This window comes from Oryx dammah, unplaced genomic scaffold, assembly GCF_014754425.2.
Source record: "Oryx dammah isolate SB20612 unplaced genomic scaffold, SCBI_Odam_1.1 HiC_scaffold_1, whole genome shotgun sequence".
In the NCBI taxonomy this organism is placed as follows: domain Eukaryota; kingdom Metazoa; phylum Chordata; class Mammalia; order Artiodactyla; family Bovidae; genus Oryx; species Oryx dammah.
In genome coordinates, this window is record NW_024070185.1 from 10,239,809 (window position 1) to 10,255,734 (window position 15,926).

The window sequence follows — 15,926 nt, forward strand, 5'->3', positions numbered from 1 at the left end:
TCCATCACTTTCTATAAATAAATGCTACAGAACCCCTCTGGAGCTGCCGCTCAGACTCAGTCGCGTCCAGCTCTGCAACCTCACGGACTGTCGCCCATCAGGCTCCTCTGTGGGATTTCCCAGGTAAGAGTACTGGAGTGGGCTGCCATTTCCTTCTCCAGGTCTGGAGCTGGTCCCTCTGTTACATTCGGCACAAGTTATTTGTTAATAAATAATAAAGATGGCTTTATTATAGTTTAATATAATGTATTATTTATTATAATAATAAATAATAAGAGGGCTGCGCTGCATTTTGTTGCGGGCATGTGAACTCTTAGTTGTGACATGTGGGATCTCTAATTTCCCAGCCAGAGTTTGAACCCCAGCCCCCTGCTTTGGGAGTTCAGAGTCTCAGCCGCTGCACTACCAAGGAAGTCCCAAATTAGGCACAGAGTGTGAAGGTAAGCTCATTGCCTTTACTCCCCGGGGGAGGCCCTTAGGTCTCAGCCCGCTTGCCACATTTTCATTGCCTTCAGGAATCCTCACTCACTCACCTCGATACCCACAGGGATGCTGTCCTATCCACTCTGACGAATCCCGCCCACGCTACCAGAGTCACAACCTCATCATCACAGCTGCTCAGCTCTATAACCTGAGTGTTTCCCTCCTCTCTCTTTCCCTATCCTCTGTATTCGGAGAGTTATCAAGTGTCATCATTTCACCTTTATTGCCATTTGTCAGAGCTCCCAGCACCCCCACCCCTTCAATCTATCCTGTACACAGCCCCTTGCCCAACATTTTAAATTAATTAAAAAAATTAATTTCTTTAATTGAAGTGCAGTTGATTTACAATGTGTTAATTTCTGCTGTAGAGCAACATGATTCAGTTATATATATATATACATACACATTCTTTTTTTAAACGTTCTTTTCCATTATGATTTATCACAGGATATCAAATATAGTTCCCTGGGCTATACACTAGGACCTTGTCTGTTATCCATTCTACATATAAAAGTTGACCTCTGCTCACCTCCACCCCGTACTCCATCCCTCCCCGAGCCCTCTCCTCCTTGGCAACCACCAGTCTGTTTTTTACGTCCATGATTCTGGTTCTGTGCCCAACATTTCATTTACTTTTATACAGTAGGTCCTAAGTTATCCATTTAAAATAACTAAGGGTGTTACTTAGTGTGTACACGTCCATCCCAAACTCCCTAATTATCCCTTTACCCTGTCCTACCCCCTACCCCGGTGTGCCCAACAGTGCCATTTTCATTTTGCTTCATTGTCTTACTCCAAAATCCTTTACACTCAAAATTTAAAGGCAGTGGATGATAATGGTTTGAAGCAGTGGGCGCACTGCAAGGCCCATTGAATTTGAACTCCAAAGATCAGAGTTTGAATCCCAGCTTTGCCCCTACCCTGCCACGTGACTCTGGCTAAATCTCTCCTGCTTCCAGGACCTTATCCACTTATTCTTTAAAATGGGTCTAGTAATACCTAACATGGTATAACATTTATTCAGTCAATGTAATGGAAGGGGCTTTGAAAATGCTAAGGTATCACACAAATACTTGTTGTTTTAGTCGTGTCCAACTCTTTTGCGACCTCATGGACTGCAGCCCACCAGGCTCCTCTCTCCATGGGATTTCCCAGGCAAGAGTACTGGAGTGGGTTGCCAAGACCTTCTCCAGGGGATCTTCCTGACCCTGGGATCAAACCTGTGTCTCCTGCATTGTCAGACAGATTCTTAACTGCTGAGCCACCAGGGAAAGTGAAAGTGAAAGAGGCTCAGTCGTGTCTGACTCTTTGCAACCCCATGAACTATAACCTGCTAGGGTGTTCTGTCCATGGAATCCTCCAGACCAGCAAACTGGAGCGGGTAACCTTTCCCTTCTCCAGGGGATCTTCCTGACCGAGGGATCAAACCCAGGTCTCCCACATTACAGGCAGGTTCTTTACTGTCTGAGCTACCTGGGGAGCCACCACATAAATACTATGACATATAATTGCCTCTCAAGCTCATCTCAAGTACAACCATGTCTTATAACTAATTAAAGTGTTAGTCACTCAGTCATGTCCGACTCTTTGCAACCCCATTGACTGTAGCCTGCCAGGCTCCTCCATCCACGGGATTTTCCAGGCAGGAATACTGGAGTGGGTTGCCAGTTCCTTCTCCAGGGGATCTTCCAGGCCCAGGGATCGAACCCAGGTCTCCTGCATTGCAGGCAGATGCTTTACCATTTGAGCTATCAGGGAAACCTTACAACTAATTAAAACTTGCCCTTTTCCTTTCCTGAGCTTCCAGAACCTTTTTCAGGACAATTGCTTGTATTCAGATTTGCAGTTTGCATTGCCTGGTGCGCCCCCTGCTGTTCCCTGCCAGTTTCACATCTTGCCTGTCTTAGGATTGCAAACCATTTGCGTGCTCAGCTGCTGAATCATGTCAGACTCTCTTTGGCCCCATAGACTGTAGCCTGCCAGGTTCCTCTGTCTGTGGGATTTTCTAGACAAAAGTATTGGCTCAGGTTGTGATTTCCTGTTCCAGGGGATCTTCCCCTGGCCCAGGGATTGAACCAGAGTCTCTTGCATCTCTTGCATTGGCAGGCATTCTTTACCTCTAGCACTACCTGGGAGGGCTTCCCAGATAGCTCAATTGGTAAAGTGCCTGCAATAGAGGAGACCCTGATTTGATTCCTGGGTCAAGAAGATCAGCTGGAGAAGGGAAAGGCTACCCACTCCAGTATTCTGGCCTGGAGAATTCCACGGACCGTATAGTCCATGGGGTTGCAAAGAGTCGGACACGACTGAGCGACTTTCACTTCACTTCACCACCTGGGAAGCACATAACCACCTGAGGGACGCATTTATATTCTCTCCTGTTCCTCTTCAACTGAGCACAGTGCCAAGCATCCTGAAGTCAACGCATCTCACGTATATTGATTGAACATCAGATATTTCATCACACAAGGCACATATTAACAGGCAAGAGATTCAGTGAGCTATAATAAAAATCCCTGCACCCAAAGAGCTCACAGTCTGGCTTGGAAGACAAGTTGTAAGAGTGGAAAAGGGTGTGTAAAACTGTTCCAAAAAATACATTGGTGTGTGAGGGTGATGAATCCCCTCCCTGCTTGGGTGGTGGGAAAGGCTTGGCTGAAAGGGAAGCTTTTGATCTGAGTCCTGGAGGATGGGTGAGATCCAGATAGATGTATAGGCCAGAAGGTGGATTACAGTGCACAGGCCAGGTGACCTGGAGTGGAGAAGGCTTGGCAGAAGAGGGTGATCAGACAGAAAGCTGGACCAGGCAGCTGGGTGAGACAGTGGAAGGCCTGGAATGGTAGCCTCAGTGATTTGTGCTCTGTCTTGGCAATTGGAAGACTTGGAGACTTTTTGCTCAGGGGGTGATAGACTCAGGGCAGTCTTTGGAGTGTTAAGGGAGGGTTAACACTGATTACTTACTTTTTAAATAATATTATTTACTTATGCTTGGCTGTACTGGGTCTTCATCACTGCACGGGATTTTCTCTAGATTCTGAGTGGGGGCTACTCTGGTTGTGGCGCGTGGTGTCTCATTGCGGTAGCTTCTCTTGTTGGGGAGTCTGGGCTGTAGGGTGTGCAGGCTTAGCGGCCCTGGGGCATGTCGGATCTTCCTGGATCAGGGATTGAATCTCTGTCTCCTGCATTGGCAGGTGGATTCTTTACCACTGAGCCACCAGGGAAGCCCCTAAATACTTACTGATCAGAGAGAGCAGGAGAGTGTGTGGGTTCTCCTCTTGAGGCTGTTCCTCCAAGGATGACTCCAACCTCAAAATCCTGTCAGAAATAGACGTTACAAGCAGTCAAGCAACTGCACAGAAAGTTTTCTGTTTTTTCAGCAAATCGTGTCGCGTGAAAATCTCCGAATCTCATGACACCTCCTGTTTCTAGATCAACTCACATCTCTCTTTCACCAGTGCAGTCAGGGGCCTGAAACAGCCACAGCCAGTCTGAGCCTGCCCCTCCTCACGGGAGGGGGGCCCGTTCATCCTCCCTCTCCCCAAACAAAGTTCACAGAATGCCATTTCACGAAATGATGCTGTTTGTCACACAAGATGATTATCTTCCCAAAGCTATTTCATGGTTTTGGGAGAGGAGAATACAAAACAGATTTTATACATATACATATATAATATATATACATATTATATATATATATATGGCTTCCCAGGTGGAGCAGTGAGTGGTAAAGAATATAAAATATTTTTCTATTATGAATGAAAACAATTTTCTTTCTAAAATATATATATATTTGTATATGTGCATGGTGCATGCTCAGTTGCTCAGTTATGTCTGATTTTTTTGTGATCCCATAGACAGAGGAGCCTGGTGGACTACAGTCCAGTGGGGGTCACAAAAAAAGTCAGACACGACTGAGCAAAAGAGCTCTCACCATGCACATACATAAGGACATATATATATATATATATATATTTTTTTTTTTTAAAGAGAAACTCATTTTCATTCTTTGCAAAAATGAAATAATGGATCTCTGAGTCCATGTTTTCACCATCAATTAAAAGACATTACCTAAGAACTTCGTCCTGCTGGTCTCCCTCCCTCCCATGGATCTCCCCACCCTGGGCCTCTGTGGACCACACGTCATGCACACAGCTGGTACCTCCAGCTCTGTCTGCCATCATTACAATCAAAGAGCTTTCCCTAAGCAACAGGAGCTGGTGCCGTCAGAATTACTTGCAAAATGTATCTTGTTGAATCACAGGAGCACAGCGCCTAAAAAAAAAACCCAAAGTCGCATCATCGGTTGAAGATAATGGCATTGTTCCTCTGAGGGAAAGGTAGGCGACGAGCCTCTTGTGTCATATATTATAAAACCAAGTGCAGACCTCCAGGAGGGGAAATTTCCAGACACTCAGCTGGCTTGCCAAAACTTGGTTCTGCCGCTTTGCCCTCCGATGGGGAAAGAGTTCCCCAGGCCTGGCCCGGGGGAGCCCAGGCTTTGGTCCTAATGACAGATAAGACTAAATGAGTTTGGGGCTTCCTCCTGAGCCGGCACATGTGTATTACAGGCTGCCACGCGGCCTCCATGGGGCTGCATCCAGGACCTGAATGTTTTATTGAACCATTAATAGTGAATTTTCTGCTTGGATTCCCTGCTGCTTGGAGACAAAAGGCACCAGAGAGCTCTGAGTCAGGGTTCAGGATTGGGGAGGGGAAGATGTTCTCATTTGCATTGTCTAACTTTGCGCGTGTGCTTCGTCTAAACACAGACCATCCCCTCCCCGCCGACATAACTATCCATACTCTGGTTCATTCATTCAATAAGCGCGGGGGCTACCGACCTCCTCTGTGCCCATCACCATGCCCAGAGCTGGGTACCAGACAAGAATGAGACAAGATCCTGTCTGTCGCACAGGGTAACAGTTGAAGCTTGAAAAACGCGTTTAGAATTAGCACAAAGCAGAACATGCTCCAAATATGAAAGACTGCAGAGGGTTTTAAGTGAACGAGTTAGTAGATTGTGAAGAGAGAAGTCAAAGGAAGGCCAGATGATTAAGTATGACTGGATGAAATGGCATGAATGCAGGCACTTCCTTGGGTGTCCAGTGGTAAGACTTCACCTCCCAATGCATGGGGTACAGGTTCTATCTGTGATTGTGGAGCTGAGATCCCATGTGCCTCCAGGCCAAAAAACCAAAACATCAAACAGAAACAATATTGTAACAAATTCAATGAAGTCTTTCTTTTGAAAAAATTATCTGGACACAGATTAGGGGGAAACAAGAAAGATATCTCCATGATCATTTCCCCCCTGCTTTCAGAAGTTTATTTCATGTTGTTACAGTAATCTTTACCGAATAAAATAGGGACAAAAAGCTTCAATTTGGATGAGAAAAACCTTCAAGATACAGCCAGTCTTTGCAGGCAATACAGAATTTTCTCATACTGAAATGTTTGCTAAATGAATGAATGTTTCACCACACAGTTATTCCAATAATTTCCAGGGGTGGAAAGACCACTTATGGAACAGAAAACGGTATCTTCCCCCCAAAATGAAAAGAGTGTTTTTTCTTCTGACCATGTAAGCAATATGTGTTCATTGTAGCAAATAATTTTAAACTATACCAAAAAAAAGCATAAAAATAAAAATTTATCTGTAGACCCATGTAGAAATAGTCAACTTATCTTTGACAAAGGAGCAAAGACAGTCTTTTCTTTTTTTAATTTATTTTTTATAAAGTATTTTGCTCCCATTAAACAGTTTTTTTTTTTGTAAAGTATGAATATTTATTTCAGGCTTTAGATTCCAATCAGTTTCAAAACACAAAATCTGATTCCTCTCTTCCATGTGAGGATGATTTCCTGGAGGCTGAACGGTTCTGTGCCCTTAGGAACATGTCTAATCAGGTTCAGAACAAAGTCCCTGATGCCCACTGAACCCCAGCCCCCTCACCACCATGGGGCTGAACAAATGCACACATGTAAATGAGCTTGCTGTGCTGGTCTTTGTTGCTGCATGGCTTTTTCCAGTGGCAGTGTGTGGTGTCTACCCTCTAGCTGCAGTGCACAAGCTTCTTGTGGTGGTGGCTTCCCGTGTTGTGGAGCAGAGCTCTAGACCTCATGGGCTCCTGGCTGTAGAGCACAGGTTCAATAGTTGCAGCGCATGGGCTTAGATGCCCCACAGCATGTGGGATCTTCCCAGATCAGGGATTGAACTCGTGTCTCCTGCATTGGCTGGTGGATTCTTTACCACTGAGCCACCAGCAAAGCCCCAGTTTTTTCAACAAGTGGTGCTGAGACAACTTGACATCCGATGAAAAAAAGGAAAACAGAATCTAGTCACAGGCCTTATACTCTTCTCAAAAATTAACTCAAAATCCATCATAGACCTAAATGTAAAGCACAAAACTGGAAAACTCCAAGAAGATAACACGGGAGAAAACTTTGATGACCTTGAGTATGAAGGTAAGACACCTGAGGAATGATCCATAAAAGGAAGCACTGATAATCTGGACTTCATTCAAACTAAAAACTTTTTTGCAAAGGACAATGTCAAGAGAATGAGAAGACACAGACTGAAAGAAAATATTTACAAAAGACACATCTGTTAAAAGAGTGTTATCCATAATACAGAAAAACTCTTAAAATTCAACAATAAGGAAACAACCAGAATAAAAAATGAGCTGAAAACTTTAACAGACACTTCACCAAAGAAGGTGAAGGTGAAAGTGAAGTCACTCAGTTGTGTCCGACTCTTCCCAACGCCATGGACTGTAGCCTACCAGGCTCCTCAGTTCATGGAATTTTCCAGGCAAGAGTACTGGAGTGGGTTGCCATTTCCTTTTCCAGGGGATCCTCCCAACCCAGGCATTGAACCTGGGTCTCCCACATTGCAGGCAGACGCTTTACCATCTGAGCCACCAGGCAAGCAGGTATAAGATGGCAAAAAAAGCACATGAAAAGACGCTCCACATCGTATGTCGTCAAGGAAATGCAAAATAAAAGAGATACCACTACACACCTGTGTGTGTTTAGTCGCTCAGTCTTGTCCGACAGTTTTGACCCCATGGACTGCAGCACTCCAGGCTTCCCTGTCCTCCACTGTCTCCTGGAGTTTGCTGAAACTCACATCCATTGAGTCGGTGATGCCATCCAACTATATAACACTCTGCGAAAAGCAAAACTGTGTAGGCAGTAAAAAGTGGTTACCAAGGGCTAGAGGGTAAGGGGAATGAATAGGCCGAGGACAGAGGATTTTAGGGCAGTGAAAATATACGGCACTAGAACAGTGCTTGCATTTATCCACAATCAGAATATAAAACACCAAGAGTGAACCCTAATGTCAACTATGAACTTTGGGTGATTAGCAATTGTCAGCGTAGGTTCATCAGTTACAACAAATGTACCATCTGGTGGGGGGTGTTGATGGCTGGGGAGGCTGTGCATGTGAGGGGGCGGGGGGTAGGTGGGAAACTTCTGTCTCTTCCTCTCAGTTTTGCTGTGAATATAAAACGTCTCTAAAAAAATCTTTTAAAAAATTGTCTTTAATTCTTTCAGAGATAACTTCTGTTAGTATTTGACTGCATAGAACTAAATTTGTCTTTATGTGGATATCTTTTTAAAATATAAATTTATTTATTTTAATTGGAGGTTAATTACTTTACAATATTGTATTGGTTTTGCCATACATCAACATGAATCCACCATGGGTGTACACGTGTTCCCCATCCTGAACCCCCATCCCGCCTCCCTCCCCGTACCATCCGTCTGGGTCATCCCAGTGCGCCAGCCCCAAGCATCCTGTATCCTGCATCGAACCTGGACTGGTGATTCATTTCATATATGATATTATACATGTTTAAACTCTGTGTGCTTGTGCTTACTCGCTCAGTCCTGTCTGACTCTTCGCAACCCCCTGGACTGTCGGCCGTCAGGCTCCTCTGTCCATGGGGATTCTCCAGGCAAGAGGACTGGAGTGGGTTGCCATGCCCTGCTCCAGGGGATCGTCCCAACCCAGGGATTGAACCCAGGTCTCCTGCATTGCAGGTGAATTCTCTACTGTCTGAGCCGCCAGGGAGGCCCCCACAACATGTCTTTAAACCTCTACCACCACATTCATAGCAGCGTTATTCGTAGTAGCCAAAAGGTAGAAACAACCCTAGTACCCATCAGCAATGAGTGGGTGAACAGGATGTGTGTATATATACAAAGGAACATTATTTAGCCATGAAGGAAGGAAATGCTGGCAGAGGCTACAACATGAATGAATCTTGAAGACAGGATGCTGAATGAAATGAAATAAATCAGTCGCAAGAAAACAAATATTGTAGGATTCCACTTACAGGAGATAACTAGAGGGTTCAAAGTCATAGCAACGTAAGGCACAATGGTGGTTGCCTAGGAGCTGTGGGAAGGGCTTCCCGGCTAGCACTAGTGGTAAGGAACCTGCCTGCCAATGCAGGAGACATAAAAGCTGATCTGATTCCCGGGTCGGGAGGGTCCCCTGGAGGAGGAAAAGGCAACCCACTCCAGAACTTCCTGGAGAATCCCATCGACAGAGAAGCCTGGCAGGCTACAGTTCCTAGGGTCACACAGAGTTGGACACAACTGAAGCGACATTTAACAACAGGGGCTGCAGGAGGGGAGATTGAGGAGCTGCTGTTTAATGGGTACAGAGTTTCAGCTGGGAAAGGTGGAAAGTTCTGGAGCTAGATGGGGGTGAAAGCTGCATGGGGAGGTGAATGTGTGTAATACCACTGATAGTGCATGTACACGTTAATGCTCAGTCGTGTCTGATCCTTTGTGACCGACCGCATGGACTGCAGCCCACCAGGCTCCTCTGTCTATGGGATTTCCCAGGTAAGAATACTGGAGTGGGTTGCCATTTCTTTTTCCAGGGGATCTTCCCCCCTCAGCCATCAAACTCACATCTCTTGTGTCTCCTGCACTGGCAGGCCAATTCTTTACCTCTGAGCCACCCAGGAATGCCACTGAACTGTACACTTAAAAATGGTAGAAATGGTCAAATTTATGTTCTGGATTTATATATGTATTTTTAAAAATTGAAGTATATAGTTGATTTATAATATTGTGTTTCAAGTGTTCAGCAAAGTGATTTGGTGTGTGTATATATATATATATATATTTCCAGATTCTTTTCCATTATAAGTTATTCCAAGATATTGAATGCAGTTCCCTGTGGTACACAGTAGGACCTTGTTGTTCGTCTATTTTAGAACTCTGTACCTGTTAATCCCATAGGCTGTGTATATTTTACCACAATGTGCAATGTTAGATTAAAACTCTACCACTGTATAGACACAATATACATACACTTTGCAAGTAACTGAAAAGCTCACTCAAATTGGTTTCAGAAAAGGAGGGCTTTAGTTTTTGAAACTGTGAAACAGATTTTTGGCTGCATTGGGTCTTCATTGCGATGTGCCAGCTTTCTCTAGTTGTGGCCTTTGGTATTAGGGATCTTAGTTCCCTGACCAGGGATGGAAACTCTGTCCTCAGCATTGAAAGGCAGATTCTTAAATTCTTAACCCACTTAACCACAGGGAAGTCCCCAAAGGAGGACATTAGATATACCCAATGCCACCTAAAACCCATTAGCAGGCATGTGGCTGCCTTTTTAGGGGCCTGAGATCAAGAACCAAAGCTCCAGAAACAAGGAGATGCTGTCTGTCTGTCTGTCTGTCTGTCTATCTTTGGGGTTGCCTGCTTTCTCTGTTCTGCAAATTTCTGGGTATCTGATTCTTCTGTTTCTTCATCTGGGTTGTTTTCCTGTTTTTCCAAGCCTGTGGTAGAAGGTGGCTGCCCTTAGCTTCTGGATTTACTTGTCATCTTTAAAATAAACAACCCAAACTCAATTTCTAGGCTTGAGTGATCAACCTAGAATAACATTTCTAAATCCTAATTGCAAATTCCAAGAGAAGAGATTATTTGCTCCCAAGGGTATCTTGAAAAATTTCAAGGCCATAGAAAAGTTGAATGAATAGAACAATAAACCTTTTTATTGTTTATTGTATTAATGCTCATCAATTAACATTTTGCCATGTTTGTGTGCTTTCTCTTTCTCTGCCTACACACACCACACACACACACGCGCGCATGCTGATTTTTGACTGAACTATTTGGAAGTAAGTAGTAGATGAGGTTCGCCCTTAAAGTTCTTCAGCATTGCCTCCTAAGGTAAAGACTTTCTTCTTCTGAACCACCCTTATCACACCTAAGAAAATTAGCCACAATTTAACAGTATTAGGTAATATCCAATATATATTCAAAGTTTATCAAGCGGCCCAAATTTCCCTTTATGATTTTTAAAATTGAGGATCCAATCAAGGTTTTTACATTTTTTTAAATTTTCTATTATAGCTGATTAACAATGTTGTGTTCATTTCAGGTGTACAGCAAAGTGATTCAGTTATACTGTATCCATTCTTTTTCAAATTCTTTTCCCACTTAGGTTATTACAGAATATTGAGCAGAGTTCCCTGTGCTGTACAGAAGACTCTTGTTGGTCATCCATTTAAAATATAGTAGTGTGTGCATGTCCATCCCCAACTCCCAATCCATCCTCCCGCTGCCGCCCCCCACCCTGACCAACCATAGGTTCATTTGCATCATTTTTCTTAGATTCCTCGTAAAGGGATATCATATAATGTTTATCTTTGTCTGTCTGCCTCACTTCACTTAGTATATAATCTTCAGTCAAGGTTTTCATGCTGCATATTTCTGGTCATTTAAAAATCTAGAACAATCACCCTGCTTTCTTTTGTGTTTCTTGATACTGACCATTTTGAAGCCTTCTGGCCAGCTGTCTTATAGAATGTCCTTTGTTCTGAATTTGTCTGGTGTTTCTTCATGGTAAGATTCAGGTTAAACATTTTTTGGTAAAACAGTGACCTTGGTAATGTTGTATACTTACTTCATCACATCAGGAGGCAATTTCTGGTGAGATTAAGCTTGATTGTAACTATATGTTTGACTTTTCTAATTCATAAGAAATCTGTGGGGTGATAGCTTGGAGACTGCGTGAATATTCTGTTTCCCTGCCACTTTCATTCAATATTCTTTGATGAGCTTTGCCTCAATTAATTACTACATTAGAGGTTGCAAAGTGATGATTTTCTATCAGTCTTTCTTCATTTTTAAGTGGTATTTTTACACAGAAAAGTTTTCCCTATTTTCCTTCTCTCCCCTTCCCCCCCCCCCCCAACTTCTTTAGGAGCATTATAGAATTTATAATCTTAAAAAAAAACTCTCAATGTATTACAAACACTTACTGTAATTACTCTATTTTGACACTCAAATTGCCCCAAATTTGGCCCATGGGAGTTCTTCAAATTGGCTCATGTCCTAAACTGATCACGCGAATACTTTGTGTTTTCTGGCACAATATGTTTCAGAATTATCTCGTACTTCCTCACCCCAGATCTGGGACCAACCAAAAGAGAGCATCTGAATGAATGGCTTAACACAAATCTGTTGCCCCTCATTCTCAATCCCAGTGGCGGTGGAGGGGTCTGGGGTGTGGGGTGAGGACCTTCCTGGTTGGTGTGCAAATGAACGGAAGACACGCTTCCCATTGTTTGAGGCTTTATACTCAGACTCGGGAGTGACAGAAGACACCTAGAAAGACCCACACCTCAAAGCAATAGGTGAGTGTCGACTTGTGAAAAAGGTGTCATAAAATATCTGATGTATAGATACTGTAACAACTGTGCGACGTCATTTCGACTTGTTTGAAGTACTTGGTGCAAAAAGTACTGACCTAGGAGCCAGAAAGACTTGAATGATAATTAATACTTTTAAATTGAGCATCTGTTGTGTGCCAGGTATGTTATAGACGGTATATGCTTTAATTCTTATAACACTTTCTAGCAGATTGTGTTCTCCCTAAATTTATATGTTGAAACTCTCATCCCTAATGTATTTAGAGATAGGTTTCTTTTAAAAATTCATGTGTTTTTTTAAATAAATTAAATTATTTTTGTTTTTATTTATTTTGTTGGTTTCTGCCATACGTCACCGTGAATCAGCCACAGGCATACACATATCCCCTCCCTCGTGAACCTCCCACCCTCCTCCCACCCCGCTAGGCTGTCACAGAGCAGCAGTCCACGCTCCCTGCGTTACACAGCAAGTTTCCTGTTTTACACATGGTTGCGTATATGTTTCAGTGCTGCTCTCTCATGTCCCACCCTCTCCTTCACCCACTGTGTCCAAGCAGGAGAGAGGGCTTTTAAGAAAATAATTAAGGTTAAATGAGGTCATAAGGGTGGAGCCCTAATCCAACGTGGAGAACCCAGGGGTGTGTATGCAGGGGACGGGCGTTGTGAGTACACAGTGAGAAGGCGGCCGTCTTCAGGGCAAAGAGCAAGGCTGCATGAGAAACCTTGCCCCGACTTTGATTTGGATTTCCACCTCCAGAACTGTGAAAAAATGAATGTCTATTTTTTTTTAAAGCCCCTCCTCAGTCTGTGTGGTATCTTATTATGGAAGCTCTAGTAAACTAATAAACACTTATTCAAGGAAGGAACTGGAACCGCCACTGCTCAGATGAAGAGAACAGGGTTCAGACAGGCAAAGATACTTTCCCAAGTTCCTGCAGGTAGGAAGTAGTCATGCACGCATGCATGCATGCTCAGTTGTGTCTGACTTTTTTTTTTTTAATTTCTTTATTTATTTTTGGCAGCCCTGGGTCCTCACTGTTGCATGAGAGCTTTCTCTAGTTGTGGTGAGTGGCGGCTACTCTTCACTGCAGTGTGCAAGCTTAGTTACTCTAAAGTATTTGGGATCTTCCTGGACCGGGGATTGAACCCATGTCTCCTGCACCAACAGGCAGATTTTTAGCTACTGGACCACCGGGGAAGTTTCAGCGTGTCTGACTCTTTTGCGATTCCATGGACTGTAGGCTGCCAGGCTCCTCTGATCATGGGATTTCTCGGATAAGAATACTAGAGTGAGTTGCCATTTCCTCCTCCAGGGGATCTTCTCGACCCAGGAATCGAACCCACGTCTCCTATGTTGGCAGGTGGCCCAGGAAATGGTACTACCGGAATTCAAATCCAGGTCTATCTCACACTGAAGCCACGGCATTTTTCACTGCTCTCTCCCTTGGTTAAGTTCTGGTGTTGCCACAGTTGAAGTAAGTGCCGCCCTAAAGTCAGGGATGATTAATGCGCTTACTGACATGTCCCTGTGGCTCCCGAAGTGCCCGTGACAGCACTCATGTGTTTGTTGGCTGAAAAACTATGTATTCATAAGAGCATTATGATTCGTTCTAGGTAAGAAACCAAATGTAAAAACAACATGAAACTATTGTTATGGTGGAGATTTGGGGGACAATAATTCTGGAAAGGGAAAGTCCGGGTGGGTTAGAACAGAGGGAAGATTCCAGAAGGCAGAGGGGAAAATGGTCAGCATTGGGGTCCAGTGGTTTATTTGTCTTTTCTATTTTGAGTCACTCTATGAATCCCAGGGACGGGGGAGACTGGTGGGCTGCCATCTATGGGGTCACACAGAGTCGGACACGACTGAAGCGACTTAGCAGCAGCAGGAATAATTTAGGAGAAGGCAGTGGCATCCCACTCCGGTACTCTTGCCTGGAAAATCCCACGGACGGAGGAGCCTGGTGGGCTGCAGTCCCTGGGGTGGCTAAGAGTTGGACACGATTGAACAACTTCACTTTCACTTTTCACTTTCATGCATTGGAGAAAGAAATGTCAACCCACTCCAGTGTTCTTGCCTGGAGAATCCCAGGGACGGGGGAGCCTAGTGGCTGCCGTCTATGGGGTCGCACAGAGTCAGACACGACTGCAGCGACTTAGCAGCAGCAGCAGCAGCAGCATGAATACTTTATGGGCTTCCCTTGTGGCTCGGCTGGTAAAGAATCTGCCTGCAATGTGGGAGACCTGGGTTTGATCCCTGGGTTGGGAAGATCCCCTGGAGAAGGGAAAGGCTACCTACTTCAGTATTCTGGCCTGGAGAATCCCACGGATGTCCATGGGGTTGCAGAGTCAGACATGACTGAGCGACTTTCACTCATTTTTATGAATACTTTATAGAAGTGAACATAAAGGAGTAGTGGAAAACAACCTCATTAGAAATTTTGGTAAAAATTCAAATAGTAAACCTCTTTGAATCAAGCAAATTTTGTGGCACAAATATAAAAAATAAGACAATGCTGTTAATATTGCATGTCCTTTTAGCAAAATGGGATAGGCCAGGTGCTTGTAACAATTATCCATCCTTTGCCTAATGATTATAAAATACTGCATTCCCTTTTCAGCCTTAAATATACATCATTCATACCTTGGTTCTTAAAATTTGGGAAGAATCATCAGGATACCATCATCTGAGGACTCGCAGTCTGAGGTTTCACTTACAGGTTACATTTTCCCATCATGACTCAAGCCTAGAGTGCTGCTCTCTGTCGCTTTTCATTTTCTGGTTTATCAAATAATTTGAAATGTCTTTCTCTGTTTGTCTTCTTTTCTTTGCCTTTAAAGGTAGGAAATTAAGAATTCCTGAGTTGTCATTTGAGTTTAATGAAGGCTGAGAGCAGACTACAAAGATAGGGCCCACTGGCTTCTTTTATACCTTCTTGAAAAGATGATGTAATCCTTTTGGCAACAAGAAAACCAAAGAATGATAATTTCTTCACTTTGCTTCATCTTCCTAGGCAGTGCCATCATCCTTCCATTTAAAAATTATTTTCATCTTCTTTTAGCAAACTTGGGAACAGTTGACGAGTAATGATAAGGAAAGATGAGCAACAATAACTCCCAGGTAATGGAAAAGCAGCATGTTTTAAGAGACAGGAAAAATAAGACCATTAAGATCCCACATTGTGTCTTAGACACATTGTCCTTTGATAAAAGGGTTTACATAGTTTAGAGGTTTTATTTAATTAAAAAGATAAAGATTTTATTTAGTTAAAAAGAGATTTTATTTAATTTAAAAATATGCAAATTCTCTTTTTGTTTCTTTGGAAGGTTTCTAAGAAACAGTCATAAAATGCCAGTCCTCATAGTTGGAAATTAAGAAAGAAATGGGAAAGGAGATCTGGAAAAGTGGGTGAAGGCGGACAGGCATTCCAGCTGTGGAGGGAAGAGTTGGCAAACAGGTGCAAAAGGGAGAGGCAATGGAGCCCTGTGTGTATGGGAATCAGAGTAGATCTGATTTATCACAGCTGACTTTTTGTTGAGTAGAGTACATTCTGTTGGGTATCCAACTGTGGCCACCATTAATTTGAGCAAGTAGCCTGGATTCTGCAAGGTCACCCTGAAACCACCTGAGACCTGATGCATGCACACTTTTTCTGGCAGTTTTGTACTATGATTGTGATGCTTTCTTCCCAAGGAAAAGTTTTAGTTTTTAACATGTAATAAAAATCACCCATAAGAATCTTAATATTCAGTTCAGAGCATTAT